An 18,687-nucleotide genomic window follows, 5' to 3' on the forward strand; every position below is an offset into this window, starting at 1 on the left:
GTCAGCAATAGGCAAGACGGCAACTTCTCAAGCTAACAGGGAAAAGGCAGGTAGTCTGTTCATCATCCTTTGACAGGACACATCTAATCTTAGACTGGTGTTCCTCTGCTCGCATAATTTGCTTTACATTTGGTAGCTCTTCTTCTCCATTACCTCCTTTCCCAAGAGGCCTGGAAGAAACAGAGGGACTGTTATCTCTGCTTCCTTTCACCAAGTAGCTCATTGCAGCTTTTTTTTCAAGACCCAGACAAAGTCCTTTGGTAAACTACCTCTGCAAACAGGTAGAAATTGTGAGTAAGTAATTGTATACTCAGTGTCAGAAAGAACAGATATATGAGTAATAATGAAGCCTTTTAGGAAGGAGGAATGAAACACCAGCTACAGTAAGGTTATGAGTATGCTTATTTTAGAAATTGTTTATTTGGAGCTTGATAGAAAAGGAGTGCATTCAGTTACCTTTTTTGAACATTAATATTGTGGTTCTCGATTTGCAACCATTCGCCACCTTTATATAAATACTTCAAAAGCCTGTGACTTAGACACTTCAAGGATCTTACTATGACTTGAAATAACGGACTGTGGGTTAAAAGGTCACTGTCTACTAAGTTCTCAACCTTGTTCAGAGTAAATATCATAATGTATTGTCGAAGGCTTTTACGGCCGGGTTCAACTGGTTGTTGTGGGTTTTCCAGGCTGTGTGGTCGTGGTCTGGTAGATGTTGTTCCTAATGTTTCACCTGCATCGGTGGCTGGCATATTTAGAGGTGTATCACAGAGGGAAGTGACTTCCCTTTGTGATACACCTCTGAAGATGCCAGCCTGTGACTTCCTTCTGTGATATACCTCTGAAGATGGCAGCCACAGATGCAGGCGAAACGTTAGGAACAAGATCTACCAGACCACAGCCACACAGCCTGGAAAACCCACAACAACCAAATATCATAATGTTTGTAGAAACTTAACCCTTGAATCTGAAGTATGTTGTGATACAGTGGAAAAGATTCTAAAGGATATTTGAATGAAAGCAAATGCTACTGAACTGTAATGTGTGTTTGGAATCTGGATTCTGCAGAGCACCCTAATTGTATTTGGACATCAAGAGGAAACCAATGCATTTTGCAATGGGAATAAATCTCATTTATTCTCAGGCTCTTGCACTCCCTCAAGTGGTACAGTAAGCTAATTTCAGACTTTGGCCTTAATGGTCTAATGCCCTCTCCTTCATAATGAACGGTGAATTCCTAATGTATGATGTCTTTTTGTCCCCATAGTCTCCATAGATAGCCATGGCTTTTTGCAGGATACTCTGGTCTCGTGAAATCAGAGGCTTAAATGAATATATCTTTCTGATGTAAAATCATAGTATCTCAATTAAACCATGTATTTCCCTAGTTACTTTCAAAATCAAATTATTTGGTTACCTTGACCCGGGCCAGGGCCTTTACGGCTCTGGCCCCTGCCTGGTGGGACGCTCTTCCTCCAGCTGTCCAGGCCCTGCGGGACCTTGGTGAGTTCCACAGGGCCTGTAAGACGGAGCTGTTCCACTGGGCTTTTGTGGGGGCTGGCCGCGGATTTTCCATCCCCCACTGAGGCTACCAGTTTCCATCTTGACAGGACCTTGATCCCATCTTGGGCCCTGCCTCTTCCCCTCCTGGCCTTTAGATCGGGCGCTGTTGTTAAATTTGTTTGTCTTAGCTTTTTTATTTAATTCTAAAGCGATTGCTGCTATTGTAAATTTGTTTTAATGGGGTTATATTGTAGTATGTATTTTATGGGCTGTTAGTGAACAGCATACTGTGAGCTGCCTCGAGCCCTTCGCGGATGAGGCAGCCTATAAATCTCATACATACATACATACATACATACATACATACATACATACATACATACATACATACATACATACATACATACATAGAGAAGCCAGGGCACATTAATTAAAGTTCATCTATGTAGTCCTCCAAGACTCCTCCTACAATGGCAATAAGTAATGACCCATGTTTGTTTGATAATAATCTATCCTTTCAAAATCTTCCTCACAAGGTAGACTTCTCTGGAAACCTACTCAAGCTCCCAGAAAAGTCCATCTACCTATTTCCTGCCATTGTCAACAGATTTGAGTCACATATGCGACCCATGGTAACACAATCATTTGGAAACAGGAAAATCTCCCTTTACCAATAGATGCATTCCTCACTAATATCCCTCACAACAGAACATTTGGTAGTTTGGATTCAGTTTGGATGATAGTTTGGATTCTGACTTTTCAACCAATTTTATAGTTACACTAATCACAGAGCAACCCCAATTTCACCAATGAGCAGCTGGATCCTGATACTTGGCGCAATAATGTTGAGGACCTTAATTCTGCACAAGTTTTGGCCAATAGCGCTGCTTCCCCTCTCTGATCCCAAGTAAATCCAGATAACTAAAAGGGATTTACACACCCTCTCAATTTTTGTAGTTACTCCTGCTTCTGAAGCTTCTTTCATTGTTACTGACCTGAAGTCACTGGATTTCTTTGTCCGGCTAAAGTGTGATTTTTTTCCCTTCTCCTGTTCAGCTCCTCTTCCTGAAATTGACCCTCCCTGTGCCCATCTTTTAGTTTCTCTTCACCTTCACTTTTAGTTTATCTTCATTATTACAGTCAAATAGGCTTCTCCCATTGTTTCCCAAAGTGGTGGGAGTCTCTCCCTTTTAGAGTGCGGAATTAACAAGAGCAGACTCTTGGCTTAGCAAAAGGTCATGCAAGCTCAGGGTCTTTGTTGCCTATTTATTCAGAGATCAGCTTTTGCAAGGAGAGCAAATAAAGTTTAACAAATTATCCCATTATTTAGGGATAATGGGAGTACATCAGCACTCATGATCAAAGCAGCAGAATACACACACAGTCCTAAGATATAAGCAGTATTGGAAGGATAGTTTTGGAATAGATGAAGGGAATTTTGGGAAGTAAGGGTTATAGTCAGCCGATCTTGGAGTGGAATGGTCTGATGAACAATGCTGAGCACTTAACGCTTACCTCTGGTATTAGAGAGAACGGCATGTTGGGGACAATATCAACAGGCAGAGGGGTGTCCAGAGATATTGAACATGGACTACTGGGAGAGGGGGTTTCTTATAAGGAAAAGGGGACTCTCGGGGTTATACAGAGTGACCCTTAATTTCCCAGGACAAAGGGGAATCCTGCCTTTCCGGAGAAAGACAAGATACAAACATCAACTTTAATGTGTTAGGTCATTAATATAATGGGTTGAGGTATTAACTTGATGGGCCATGCTTGAGAGTGCCTAAAATGGGGAAGGTAGCTGATTGAATTACTGCTATAGAACAATGACAATGCAGATCAGGCAGTCGTTAGTGAGAGGTTAGTCCAAAAAAGAAGTTCTCAGATTAGTGCAATGCTGGCAGGAACATTTGGGGCAAAAACATTAACAAGTTCTTTGTTTTTACAGAGTGTATTGTCCAGGGCTGAAGATGGGAATGCCCTCCAGGGCAGGGATATTGTGTTTGCTTAATCCCTTCAGGAAGGGTGTGAGAAAAGCATTATGCATGCATTATGCAAGGACAAATCCAGACAAGCTTTTACTATGTCCTTGTACACTGGCCAATGCAGAGAATGGGCTCCCCATTTTGGCATTGCACTGCTAGGCACCACAAGGGTTGACAGAATAGGTAGAGGCATCACCCCCACCCACTTACCATGGGTTGGTCTGGCAACACCGTAGCATCCTTAAATGGTTACTGGCAGAGGCGTAGCTAGGGAAAATGGAGCCCAGTGCAAAAGCTGAATTGTGCTCTACCCATATTCGTTTGTGTTTTTTGTATTTTTAGTGTTTTTTTCCGATTTAGGCCTGCAGGGGGTACAGTTTTTAGGCTAGCAGCATCAACATTTCAGGGCATCTTTAGGAGACTATCCTAATGATACCAGCCAGGTTTGGTGAGGTTTGGTTCAGGGGGTCCAAAGTTATGGACTCTCAAAGGTGTAGCCCCCATCTCCTATGAGCTCCCATTGGAAACAATTGGGGATGGGGTACCCCCTTTGGGAATCCATAACTTTGGACCCCCTGAACCAAACCTCACCTAACTTGGGTGTTATCATCAGGAAAGTCCCCTGAAAACTCCCTGAAATTTTGATGATGCTAGCCTAAAAACTGCATCCCCTGCAGGCCAAAAACTGAAAACACAAAAAAATCCAAAAAACAAACCTGAAAATTTTGCTCCCCCCCACCCCCGGTGCACGCCTGGTGCAACGTGCACCCCCCGGTCCCCTTGTAGCTACACCTCTGGTTGTGGATCATTTACCTGAAAATCCTTCCCTGTTCATCTCATTGAATCTTCTTGTCACTTTCTAGACAACACCTCATCCATCTCCTCTCTTTAGATTGGTTTGAGTAAAAAATGTGAGTTAAAAATATCATTAATTAGGTGATAGTTTAAAGTAGTGTAGCTGAATAGTAGGATTTTAAATGACTTAATTGGATTGCTCCAAGTAAATTGTTGTACTGTAGCCGAACGTTTAGCCTTGTATCACCATCACTTTGTCCTCTTTGATATTCTGTAGTTTAGTTAGGTCAATCATGTTATTTTCTGATTAAGTATTTGTTCTTTTCCTCTCTGGTACAATTACTGAGCCAATTCTGGAACTGTGTATAAAATGGTAGCACTTAGCTTTACTCTGCTGAGTATTTCACAGCACTGAAGGTTCTTTTCAGATTTCTAGTGCGAGCAGGATTTACCTCGTACGCACCATGCTAGATTTATGAATCAAAACAATTTATTTAACACAATAACACACTTAATAGCAACAGCAAATAATCAAGTAGCTATACCAACACATCATATTATCTCACCCACATGAATTAAGAATACCTATTGAAGCTACAGAAACTAAGGATACCCACTGAAGCTACCCACTGAAGTAAACTGAAGCCAGTTACTACAAATAGAGTCCATCTTGTCTTTTTAGGGAGTAGACAAAAAGGAAGCTAGAACCCTTAGTTGCACCTCGCTTTGTCCCTGCTGTGGTTTGAGAGTGCAGAAATAAGCTTGATTTCTCGGGATAGTGTCTTTCTCTCTGGATTTCTTTCTCCCTGGATTGCTCTGAGCTTCTATTGACTTGATCAGGGGTAGGGAACCTGCGGCTCTCCAGATGTTCAGGAACTACAATTCCCATCAGCCTCTGTCAGCATGGCCAATTGGCCATGCTGACAGAGGCTGATGGGAATTGTAGTTCCTGAACATCTGGAGAGCCGCAGGTTCCCTACCCCTGGACTAGGTGGTCCATTTGTAAAGGAAAATGTTTCTATTGTTTTGATGGAAAAGTCAAAACTTTAGTTGCACCATCTCCTTTCAATTTCCACACATATTCTAACTGCATCTTGTCAAAGACAAGTGTATTTTTATTTGTATATTCAAGGCTGAAGCAAGATTTTAGCAATCCCTAATCAATCTTTTCCATCTTTCCCCAGACTGTCTTTACATGTTGCTTCAAGCAGCAGTTTCTGTTCTAGGTAAGTACTTTGCATAAACTATCCACAGCCCTTCCCCTCCTCCCAACAAATTCCTTGGCTAATTTAGCTACACATTTCTCACCTTCTTTTCTCTCACTTTTATAAACTTACCAGAAAGTCTTTCAAATATATCTATGTCCAATTCTTAACCACAAGTTATGGTAGAGTTGTCTGGCAATACGCGGGCTGTGGATGGGGAAAGAAGTTGCATGACACTGGCTTCTGCATCACTTCACCCCAGGCAAAAAAACCCTAGAAATGACATAGATATCTCTAGAAATGACTGGAAACCATAGAGCTTCGCCAGAAGATAGATTTTGAGAAAAACTTTGTCTTTTTGAAATTTTGCCTCACTGGCAGCTAAACCCTGTCTGAAGAAAAATGGCATTTAACAGCTTTTTGTTCTAACTCCCTTTCCAATGTGCTTTGCTGATGTTCCAGGGGCTCTGACTGGCTGTTACTGGATCAGTGTACATACCATACAGGTTTAAAAGGAATTGGTAGCAACCTATTACATGATAGACTCACAAGGTTCCATGGAATCTATGTCTATGAGAACAACTACTGGTTGATGTGATGCTGTCCCCAAGTTCACCACAAGCTTCCATTTCCTACTGTCCAGGAAAGCTGTTTAAGAATGTTGTGGGGGACTGATTCTGGTTGGGATTATTATAGGGAGAAGGACCACAAAATTTGTGCCAAGAACTGGTACTTAATGTGGCTCTTGGATGCACTTGAGTTCCAATGTGTGTGTATTTTTACAACCCAAAATGGTTCTGGGTACATGTGTCAGCAAATACAAACATGATAACCTTTGGTGGTTGGAAAAATGGCATGGGTCATTCCACAGTGGTTTTATTCAGAATCAGGTCTTCACAGCACTCTTAAACAGCTTGCCCAGTGCTGGAAAATGGAATCACATCCTTGGGTTGAGCCCAGGGACAGCATCATTTCTCGATGTGCCTTAATGGTACATATGTAGAAGACATGCTTATCCCAACTCAGGGACCAATTTAGGTAACAGGTTCTACTTAAAAAATGAGACTATATAACTGGATTTCTTTATTGTATAGAGTATTTATAGAACAATTACATACAATATATTTAATCAAACTATACATTTTCCCCTTTTTTTCTCCCTCCCTCCCCCCTTCTTCTTTCTCAGTTATTCAAGCAAGCAGCAGAAAGTTCATTCTTCATATTCTTTTCTCCCAAATGTCTTCGTTAAATCCTGCTTCTTTCATCCAGTTCTCGAACATTGTCCATATCTTCATAGTGTCTCTTAACTTTTCTTGCCATAGCATATTTTTGATATCATCTCAAAAATTTCTAACTGTATTTGTTCCCATACATATTCCAACTATTTTGAGATTGTCCATTTCTTATTATCTTTCCAACCCAATGCAATGACTGCATGTGCAGCTCTAATCATAATTTTGTACATTGGTCCGAAACTTCTATTCACCTTTTTGTCTTCAATTATTCCAACCAGTAGTAATTCATTATTTATATCAATTTTCACTTTTACTAATTTTTCTATATACTTCAAAAAAATTTCCCAAAACTTTTTAACCTCTTTACATTCTATCCACATGTGGATGTAGTATGCTCCCTGTTCTCCACAATGCCAACATCTTGAGCACAGTCCCTTAATCATATAGGCTAGCTGTGTTGGGGTTCTGTACCATTTAAGTATTACCTTTCTCTCCAGTTCCACATATTTTTCGATCTTTATCTTATTCATGCTATCTATAATTCTTTCTGTTTTTTCGTCCTCAAAGAAATGTTCTTTCTCCCATTTTCGCTTCAACATTCTCACCATAAAATCCTTATCTTCCATCATATATTTATAAACTGATCCCAATATCTTTCCTTTCAATAGTTCATGGCTTTTCAGCCAATGTGCTATTATACAATCACCTTTTATTCTGAATTTATTTAATCTTTCCCAAATCCCTCTTAATACCAGCCAATTCTCTTGCCCTCCAAGTTCTGTTACATTTTACAATGACATAACTTCCCCTACTTGAACTAAATCAGCCACTTTCTGTATCCCTTTTCCCTTTAAATTTTGTATAGCTTTCCATCCCTCTTTTCCGACCATGCTTGCCACTGGAGCACTGACCAGGATGCCTGGCATCCATTTAGTTCTCAATGTTTCCCATATTTCATATTCATTTTTTATAATCGTTTGTATAAATACCATATTTACCTATTCCTTCATTTACTTCATTTTCAAACTTTATCCATTTTTCTATATTATCTTCTTTTATGTCCATTAAACATTTTATCTGAAATGCCTCAAAATATTCCTACATTTTCGGTAGTCCCTATAACTGAATTTCTGATAATTACAGAATTGTTCCTACATTGACATCTGTCTTTTATTCCCTCAGTGACTTTGTCAACAGGTCTGATTTTATTGCCTCCGTGTCATTCTGATGTCATCCTAGTCACGGCATTATCCCTAATTGCTGGAATCACCATGTGACAAATCCAGAAAGAAAACACAGTAATGAAATCGGAGAAATTGCTGTGCAGCAATAGTTGATAAAGGAACAAAGAAGGGATTTGTCAAGAAATGTTTAGCTCTCCTCCTCAACACTTTTTATAACCCTACATTTGAAATGGGAGAACATTCAGTGCACCCTGGCTCCTGATCTTCATCTTAACTAAAGCCCATTCTATAGTACTTTCTTTTATCAGGATGTTTCATTATGAACCATTCCAACTGTCAAACATAATTTGTGCCAAGAACAAGTATTGAATGAGGCTGTTGGATGCACTGGAGTTCCAATCTGTGTGCATCTGTCTTCAGAGACAACTCCTAATCCTGCATGGGCTACTGATTTTGCCTTTAAGAGTTCTTCTGATTGGTAATTGAGATATTAAATCTTACAGATATGCAAAAAAAAAGCTTTAAGATTCTTCTTAAGGAGCAGCAGTGGCATAGGAGGTTAAGAGCTCATGTATCTAATCTGGAGGAACTGGGTTTGATTCTCCGCTCTGCTGCCTGAGCTGTGGAGGCTTATCTGGGGAATTCAGACTAGCCTGTACACTCCCACACATGCCAGCTGAGTGACCTTGGGCTAGTCACAGTTTCTCGGAGCTCTCTCAGCCCCACCTACCTCACAGGGTGCTTGTTGTGAGGGGGGAAGGGCAAGGAGATTGTAAGCCCCTTTGAGTCTCCTGCAGGAGAGAAAGGGGGGATGTAAATCCAAACTCTTCTTCTTCTTCTTCTCAGTGTATAGTTTGTATGGTACTACTTCAATTCCTTTAGATGAATTTTTTAAAAATTCAAATGACATTATTCAACAAGAGATCTCCTGCCCTCCCCCTGTGTGCATATGCACGCGCGCGCACACACACATATATACACTGCACTGCCAGATGTACATTTTCTTTTTTATTGGCTTTTTTGAGAATTAGCTTGAGATGACTTTCAACATGCAAATAAAAGCTACAAAGAGGGTAGTTGGGAGGGGGGTTGCAGGTGGGAGAGAACATCATTATTTGAAGCTACATTTAAAGTAAAAAATTTCAGGTCTGTACACAGTGAAAATGGGATTGATTCAAAACGTATTATGGGCTCAGTTGCTAATAACAAATCTGATGAAGGGAGGTCTATGAGTAACACATGGTAACTCTATATGGGCAATTTGGAAGGCGTAGAAAACAAGCAGAGAACACCTGCCCTTATTACTTCCACAATCTGAAAGTATTTATAAACCAAGAACTTCTTTTCATCAACTTCTCTGAGTCAAATCGATGCCTCAGGGAAGCATGCATGAATGGGAAAGGCAGGAAGTTGTTTTGAGAATGGATGTCATGCCCCCACAGAAGCCTTTATCATTTTCATTAATTTGTATCAGTTTCCCATAGCTAGCATGGGTTTAGTCCTCTGTATAGTCTCCAAAAGGAGGGAGTTTTAGTTAGTCCCTGTCTTTTTAAGAAATGTCCCAAGAGGCAGTCTTTCTGTTATCTCCCAGCAATGCCCCTGTTTAACTCGGTTCAGTTCAGTACAGGTGCCCAAGGAGCTAGGAGGCAGCAGCATTTTGCCACGTCAGAGGTGTACAGAGAGCACAAAGTTGAGGTTTACAGAGACTAGTAGCCAGATAAAGACTCAAGGAACTTAAAGAAGTGGACTTTCCTGGAAGCAGTCAAAGAAAGAACAAAAGTCTACTGCTTCTACTGTCCAGTCAAGCAAGTACTTTATTTTAAGCAGATCCTGGTAGAAGTTAGGGTCTCCATTCTTCTAAATATTAAACCTTTTGTTTGAATTGTTAAACCTTGCTTGTGATTCTCTCACTCTGTTCTGGCCGAGCACAGGGCATCAGAAACAGTTTTGCTTGGGGAACAGAACAATGGACAACAATCTCCACTTTTCTCAAAAATTCAGTGTATCTTTATGACTGGTTTATATATTCAGAATCATGGCTTGAGGTCTGCAGCATCATGGTGATTTAGATGTGTAAATGGACTATACAAATGATAATCAAGAAGCAGGTCTGTTGCCTTTCTAACTTAAAGTGATGCAGATTTGCCATGATTCAGACTTTCAAACATTACTAGAATAGTATAAGATCCCATACAGTAAGGGGTAACTAGGGGATCTCTAAAGCACAATTCATTGCCACCTTTACCAAACTACAATTCCCAGGATTCTTTGAGTGAATGCCAATACAGTTAAAACTACAAAACAGACATGGATGTAGTCCAGTCCAGAGTATGTTAGTTCTTGAACCGTAACTTTATGTGCAAGATGATCAGCCTCTGACCTCAATAAATGTAGTCATTGCTTTATCTTTCACACTAGTCTATTACCTTTAAATCCCCTATTTTACAAGCTTGTTAGCCACAAAATAATAATGTGAAATGAGTAGAACAGGGGCAGTTAATTTCACATTTCTATAGCAACCACAGAAAGGATACATTCTTTATACAGTGAACTCTGAGGAGACATCACAGAGCAACAAAAGAGACCAGTTTTCAAATGACAGCTCACTGTATACAATCAGGACAAATTCTTCAAAAGAATTCAGTGCCCTCTTTTGCTTCTTGTCACTCTCAGAAAAAGCAGATCTTATCGCACTGATCATTCCCAAGATCAGAAGGGTGAAATATATTCTTTGTGAGATAGAACAGGACTATAAAATTCACAGACTTGGGCTCCACATTGACTCCAAGTATGTAGTAACAGCATAAGAATTTCCTTGCTGGATCATGGCAAAGATCGATCTATATGAAGCATCAACCAAGACATCTAGATTACACATAAAGTGAGCTCCAGGTCAAATAATCTCAATGGTTGTTGAAGTTCATTGGAACTGCCTTTGCACTTGAGCAGTGGCCACTTGCTCCACAGAAAGCGTCCCTATCACTAAGCCTCTGTGCACAGTGGTGCCCGCTGACCCCTTTCCTGGTACTAGCCTATGGTTTTTATAAAGTGTGGGTGGACAGGTTGACCACCCGGACAACCGCCTGATTATCACACCAGAAATGGACTGAATGGTCCCGAAAGCTATCCTTCCAGAGGTGAACTGCGACAAGCAATGGGAACAGTTCCAGGAAAGTCATGTCCTTGAGGATACCTGAAGATGACCAGGAGGGAGGCCAGAGTCTCCAAGACCAGCACCCATTGAAATAGGCGCCAAAGTCTGCACTTCCCGTGGCATCTGTGTGAACCTGAAACTCCCTTTCCAGGGGAAGAGGGGTTTGCCAGAGGATAACCCCATTATAGTTGGTCAAGAAAAGAAGCCGAAACCTTAGGTCCTCCCATAGGCCTGCAGTGCCCCTGATCCAATGATGGGGGCCAAGCAACCCGCCGTGGAATGAGCCAAGCAGGTGCAAAAGGCCCTCCCCGGGAAAATCACCCAACAGGCAAAATTCAGATGACTCAACAGGGACTGGATTTCCCACAACCTGCACTTTTTCTTCACAATCGTAAGTTTAAGTAACCCTAATCATAAGTTTAAGCAACCCTAAGACCAACTTATCTGCTGGGAGGGAGGAAGTACCTGCCTCCATATCCAATAAACCCCCCAAATAAACTAAAAAGGCCCTCGGTCTTGTCCATCGCCAAAGGAACTCCCAGGTTGGCCGCTAAGCCCTGAAAAGCATGTAGAGCCTCTGAGCAATCATTGGTACCGCACGCTCCCACAAACAAAAAATCATCTAGATAGTGAGTAATCTTTGCGCCTGTGGACTGAACCTTTACAGTCCATTCCAAAAAGGAACTAAAAACCTCAAACACGGCACATGCCACTGAGCACCCCGTATCCGCATGGCCTTGTCAAAATACCATGCCCCGGCAAACTTGAAACCAAGTAAATGAAATCCCCGGGGTGAATGGGTAAAATGCGAAAGGCTGACTGGATGTCGCATTTTGTGAGTAGGGCTGAAGGGCCAGCCGCTCGAATGAGTTGAATGGAGTCATCCAAGGTCACATACCACATCGAGCATAAAGCAGGGTTGATGTGATCATTAACTGAACCCCCCCTGGGTAAGAGAGGTGCTGGATCATGTGGAATACCCCTGGGGACTGTTTGGTAACCATCCCTATGGGCGACACACAAAGAAAAGGCATGGGGAAAGGCCCCGCAATTCTGCCCACTGCACATTCCTTCCCAATGTTGTCCTTTACCACATCGGGAAAATCCCTGGCCAATTTCAAATTGGGCACGCTAGTGGCCAGCCGGTCACCCACAAAAGAAATCCTAAAACCCTCCATGAAACCTTTTCACAGGTACTTCGCCTCCTCACAGAGAGGGTAGCCCACCAAGGCCCGCTCCAGAGACGACAACGGAACCGACATGGGGGCCAGGGATAAGAGAGGGGAGATACATTCAGAGCTTGGAAGTCGACCCTGACCCTCCCTGGCTGCCAGCCTCCTTTCACATACCGCTGGCGCAAGGGGACCAACCAGCCCAAAAGTGCTGCCAAGCAGAGGCCTTGGGTACATGGATGAGAAGCAAGGCACCCACTACACACATGGTCGTATCGACATCTTGGCCTCTGGCAACCATCTTTGTTAAAATCCCAACAAGTTAACCTGCCCAAGAACTTGCCAGAAGCCACTGATCTGCAGCCCCCATCAGTCTGGGAGCCGCTGTCTCCCGGGCTTCTTGCTAAGGTGTAAGCCGTCACCATCCATGTTTGATCATGGATCAGGTCCCAGTGGAACCCACTCTTATGGGACGCACTATGCCACACTTCTTTGTCATAGGCAATGGTGGTGGTATCGCCCAGCTCCGAGAACATGATTCATGTGAGCCGCCAAGTGCCAGCCCTGAGCAGATAAGCTGCCGCAATTAAGGCAAGGTATTCCCAAAAACCCCTGAGCCAGTTATCGAAGAAGTGGTCTACACCATCCTTAATGCACCATTTTTTCTCTTTACTAGAGCCTATCATTCCCGGGTCACCTTCAGCCTTCATGAATCAACAGAAATTTTTCTCTCTTTCTCACAATACTAGAACCAGGGGGCATTCATTGAAAATTCTGGGGGGAAGAATTAGGACTAATAAAAGGAAACACTTCTTCACGCAACGTGTGATTGGTGTTTGGAATATGCTGCCACAGGAGGTGGTAATGGCCACTAACCTGGATAGCTTTAAAAGGGCCTTGGACAGATTTATGGAGGAGAAGTCGATTTATGGCTACCAATCTTGATCCTCTTTGATCTGAGATTGCAAATGCCTTAACAGACCAGGTGATCGGGAGCAACAGCCGCAGAAGGCCATTGCTTTCACCTCCTGCATGTGATCTCCCAAAGGCACCTGGTGGGCCACTGCGAGTAGCAGAGAGCTGGACTAGATGGACTCTGGTCTGATCCAGCTGGCTTGTTCTTATGTTCTTATGAACCAAAAAAGTCTGTAAAATACCCGTCTAGGGTCTTCTCCCTAATTTTCTTAGGCAGGTGTGAACCAGGAGGGTCTCCAGGATGGGACCTGTCTAGCTAGCCCGGCTGACTCCAACCCACTCCCCTGAGAGGTACACCTCCGAGCAAGCCAGTCCGGAAGGATGGGAACCCCTTCCCCAACCTTCCAAAAAGTCCTGCCCGCTTGCGTGGATCCTTCGTCAGAGGACTCATCCGAAGAGGAGGAATTGGGAGATTGACATCGGGTCGAACTACATCTGCCACAGCCCCGCCCTTTTGGTCTGTGGGAAACTACCTCCAAAGGGGGCTCCCACCCAGGTGCTAACACTCACCCCCCCACCCCCCACGCTGTTCTAAAGACGCTAAAGTGTCCATCAGGCTTTGGTGTATGGGGGCAACTGGCGGGACCACTGAAATCCTAGGTGCTGCTGACCCACTGCAATAAGCCCCAGACCAGGGAATAAAATAAGAGAAGGACCCCCCACCGGGTCAGGTTGGCCTGCAAAGGCCGAACCCAGGCTTCCCATGCCCTGCATTGAGTGCACAGGTGTACTACAACCCAGCCACATTACAGCCAATGGCAGGGCCATGAAACTGGGGGTCAACTGTGCCATAACTGGCAAGGGAGTTGATGAAGCTGCAGCAGGGGTTCCCCCTTCCTGGTGCTGGCCCCCCAATACCTGAGCTGCATCCCATTGGATGGTGTGGGAGGGGTCTGGCGTTGGCCGTGCCCTATGCCCTGCTGGATAAGCAGATGGCAGCTGTGACCAGGAGTACCCCTGCTGAGTACAGGCCTACAGCAAAGGCTACCTATGCTGAGGGAGGTCAACTGGGATGCCAATACTTATGGGTCATCTAGAATTACATAGACAGTTTTATCTTTGCACTTTTACTTTCTGACAAGAATTCTGAAATAACACACAAGGTGTCTAAATTAGGTGTGGTGGCGTGCAAAATTAGAAGGACTCTTGTTAATGCTGTATGATAAATATCAATATTGTCCTCAACTGTATGATTAATATTGCTCAGTTGGATTTGTTGGATTGGATTTTGTATTGCTTTTTAATTGTTATTATTATTCCTCTTTTTATCTTGTACTGGTCATTGACCATATATAAATATTGTTGCTGTAGAACATGAGAGTAGAATGTCGCTGGCGCAACCTCTGAAAGTAAAATAAAGGTGACTTATTGTTTACCATTTCCCACTGTTGCATATGAACTTTTACACACACTGCTGCTATTTTCCTGCTGAAAATATTGACAAAATTATCCAAGTTGTTGCTTTTCAGAGATACTGTGTTCACAGGAGCTATTGTGTGATATATATATATCAAAATCTGATAATTCAAGGCATGATTAATCTAAATCTCAAGAGCTGGAATATATTTGGCTGGGTAGATGAATCATACACTTATTCCTCACTCTTTACTATGTTGGTATTGGACAAGCCATTCATTGTCCAATTATTGTTTTCCATAGCATCTCAGTTTTCTGAACAATACTCTCATTTTCATTTCTGCTTCATTCTAATAAATAGAATGAAATATGCCTTAGAGGAGCAGAAATCCTTTGCTGAATCTGTCGCCCTTGATAATCTTTCATACTGTATTCTTAGAGGCTCTAATTGTGTTGTGTTAATTTCTTACTGGATTTATTCTGCTGTTAAAAATATTGTGGTGGTGTCAGTGAAGAATCCAGCAGATACATGAAAGCAATTCAGGCAAGGGAAGCTAAAAATTCTTCTTATCTGAATTTCTGCCCAGTTGTTGCAATTTCAAATAACCTGGTATTACTGATGGGGAACCAACACATTGTTCTGCTTTTATTTCCAAATTTTGTGAAGCAGTTTGTCACAGCTTTAAGTTCCTTCAGTTCGTTTCCATCATTTCCCTTTCAACATTACCAATGCCCCTATAAGAACAAGATGTTCGATTGCACAAAGATATTTTGGAATTGAATCTGGTGTCGCAGTTCCATGGATAGAAGGATTTCTGCCTGCAGAGCAGAGCAGTCTTGCCATTCCCCTTTGCTATAGAGGGGAGTACCCTCCCAAAGGTTGTTCCCAAGGAGCAGTATTTGTAGATGTTGTCTGCAGTGTGAAGATAAGGCAAAAAGGTTCTGTTCCGCAGAGGAAAATCCTTCCATCCATGCAAAAACTCCAATAGATAAAAGCCTTTGTCTTTATTTTACAAATCAGCAAGAGAGAATGTGCGCATCAATAAAACACTACACACAAAAATTAGTACACTCTTGTGTACAATTGCACCTATACAGTGCTTTTTATCAATACACGTATGTGTATTGGGAAAACAGAGGAGGGAATATAACCCACATCACTAGTATACATGCAGCCCCTGTAACTAGCTAAAGCATTTTTCTTGCAGGCTACTAGACATTGAGATCTTTAACCCTATGTATACTGAGGCAGAGATTCAGGTCATCGCTGAAAAGAATGAGGGGAATAAGCTTTTTAACATGAAAGAGGTTTTTATTTAACTAACAGGGGGAAAATAAGTTTTTAAAGGTTAAGTGTGTTTTGCAAAGAAAATGACAGTTGTACCTAATGGAAAAACAAGGTCATTACAACAGTGAAATCTTTCCCAAACAAACTTCCTGCCTATGGGAGAACATACAAGCCTGTTCTTGAAATCACTGATGCAGTTCTAGAGAGGCAGTGCAGAATGTCAGTGAAGTAGAGGTCATCCAGGAAGCTGGGATAACAAGAGAGAATATAAAGAATGAGCCAGAGACAGTATGGATATTAGAAGAAAACAATTACTCTGCCTGGCTCAAAACAACAGCATTAACCTATAACCTTTAATAGAAATTATTAAAAGCACTATCCAATAGCCCAAATATCAACAATGGAAAATAATGCAAATCATGGACAACATTCACAGACAGAAAAGGCAACCCAAAATATGCACAAAAGATAATGAGTCTCTGTATAAATAATATCCCTTCAGTGAAATCCTTGCAGTTCAGTTGTAAGCATCAAACAGACTTCCAGTAATTAAATCAACTGAGATTAAATGAATGCTTGTCCTTCATCAAAATATTTGAATATCCCAATAGTATACTGCTTGTTGTTCTGATGATAGAGGTTTGAAGTACTCCAGTTGCCAGGTCTCACCTGGATACCATAACAAGAGATAAACTGGCCCATGAATAAGCATGAACAAATATAAAAAATTGGAAGTACTCACCATTTATGTTAAATACATTAGAAAAAAATGGGCTTTGGAAATAACTTTTTGAAGGCTATAGGGGCAATCTATACTAAACAGTATGCTAAAATAATTGTAAATGGTGAGATGTCTTAAAAATGTGAGTTATAAAATGGAACCAGACAAGGATGTCCTCTCTCACCATTGCTTTTCACAATGATTTTAAAGTCACTTAACAGAAATATAAGGAGTGATAACCAAATAAGGGGGTTGAAAATAGCCAAACTGTCATACAAATTGAGGGCTATTGCAAATGATGTGGTGGAATCTTGGATCTGGAAGGTTTTGATAGAAGATTTGGATGGCATGAATATTTGTTGTACAATAAGGGAATACATAAAGATTTTTCTAATCACAATGTTATAAGGAATTTTTTTTTATTTGGTCAAAATATAAAAGGTTTATAGCAAGTGCAACTCCTTTATAGTTGTCTTCAATTACTAGAAAAGAGGTAAACATGCAAGAAAAATGGCCTATTTATGGAGAACTGCTGAACTTCTAGATGACAAATGTGAACTTAAACCTTTGAATGATTTAAATGACATAGTGAAAAACTGGTTGCATTACTATCAACTGCTAGAAACATTTAAAGTTGATTACAAAAAGATGGGCTTTCCCACTCAAATGACAGATTTTGAGTGTAACTTTGAGTGTAACAAATGATAATAAACTGATCACTAAAATGTATAAGATGTTACTGAAATGGGACAGAAGAAAAGGTAGTTAAATCTGTAAAGATTAAATGGGATAGAAATGTTGGTGGAAATGATATATTGAGGGTATTTGATGCAAAAAAAATGGCAAAGGTATATTTAACAAATGATGGAATGCCAATAACAAGAGGGGTCTTTCTTTCACACGTGGTAGATGTGTAAAGAAGCTAAATTTGGAGGGGAACATGATATTAAAAGAAATACAAAAGATTCTGAAGACAACAATTGGGAAAAATCTGAAGCTTTTTTGTTGGGACTCAGATCGCTCTTTATGTATATGACTACTGCAGCAAGGACTCTATATGCACAAAAACGAGGAGACAATAAAATACCAACAAAAGGGACTGAATTCTGCAAGTCACAGGATATGGAGAAATGGCAAAACTGACATCTCTCATAAGGGATAATAATATGGAAAACGTTTTTAAAAACTGGAAACATTCAATGGAATACCTTTTGAAAACCTATTCAAACAGAAAAGCAAGAGCAAGATTTGAAACCTAAAAGAAAACAGCAGAAACGTATTAGAATAATATTTTTTTAATTATATGCATGAATTTAAAGTAAACTTTAAGTCAAAGATGAGATAGCTGGAAGTTATTGTTGGATGTGTAATGGGTTGTATTATGCATTAACCCATTTTTCTTTGTTATTGTTGTTGCTGCTGATGATGTTGTTAGTGTCTATATGTATGTGTGTGTGTTTTTATGTGAGAAAAAAATCATAAAAAAAAGAAAACCCACAACAGCCAGTAGATATTGTTAGCATGGATTACTGGGTAGTTTGATATGATTGAGTCAGGGTAGACACCTTCCTAACCAACCACTGAGATACTGGGAATGGACTGCTGCTTATTGTCCTGGAGATCTGGGTCATGCATTAACACCAAATTATCAAGGAGGAGGAAAATAGCCTACTGGGAAAATGGCCCTCTGGATGACTTAGCAGAGATGGGCTGCCTTCACATTTTTTTTCACACCCTCAGCATGACTCACTGTCATTTTGAAATCTGTTCCATTTAGAGTCCATGTGTCATTGCTAGGTCCATGCTAAGATATGTATATATGCAGGTATCAAAAATGGGAGTCCCCACAAGGGGGTCTCAGGAAACATGCAAATGAACTGAACATTGTAGCAAATTGCTTTTTTTCTATTCACTTTGAAATTCTCCTTATTAAACCAGAACTAGGAAGGAGAGAAAGTGTGGAGTGGTTGTTTGGAACTAGAAAGCACTGGAGTTTATAATCTGAATGGTGGGCAGATAACAGAGGGAGAGGGAAGGATCATCACACATTTATATGGGCAAATGCACTTGCATTTACTTCAATGTTGTTGTGGTTGAAAATGAAGGCCATG

Source organism: Sphaerodactylus townsendi, linkage group LG01 (assembly GCF_021028975.2).
Source record: "Sphaerodactylus townsendi isolate TG3544 linkage group LG01, MPM_Stown_v2.3, whole genome shotgun sequence".
Taxonomy (NCBI): domain Eukaryota; kingdom Metazoa; phylum Chordata; class Lepidosauria; order Squamata; family Sphaerodactylidae; genus Sphaerodactylus; species Sphaerodactylus townsendi.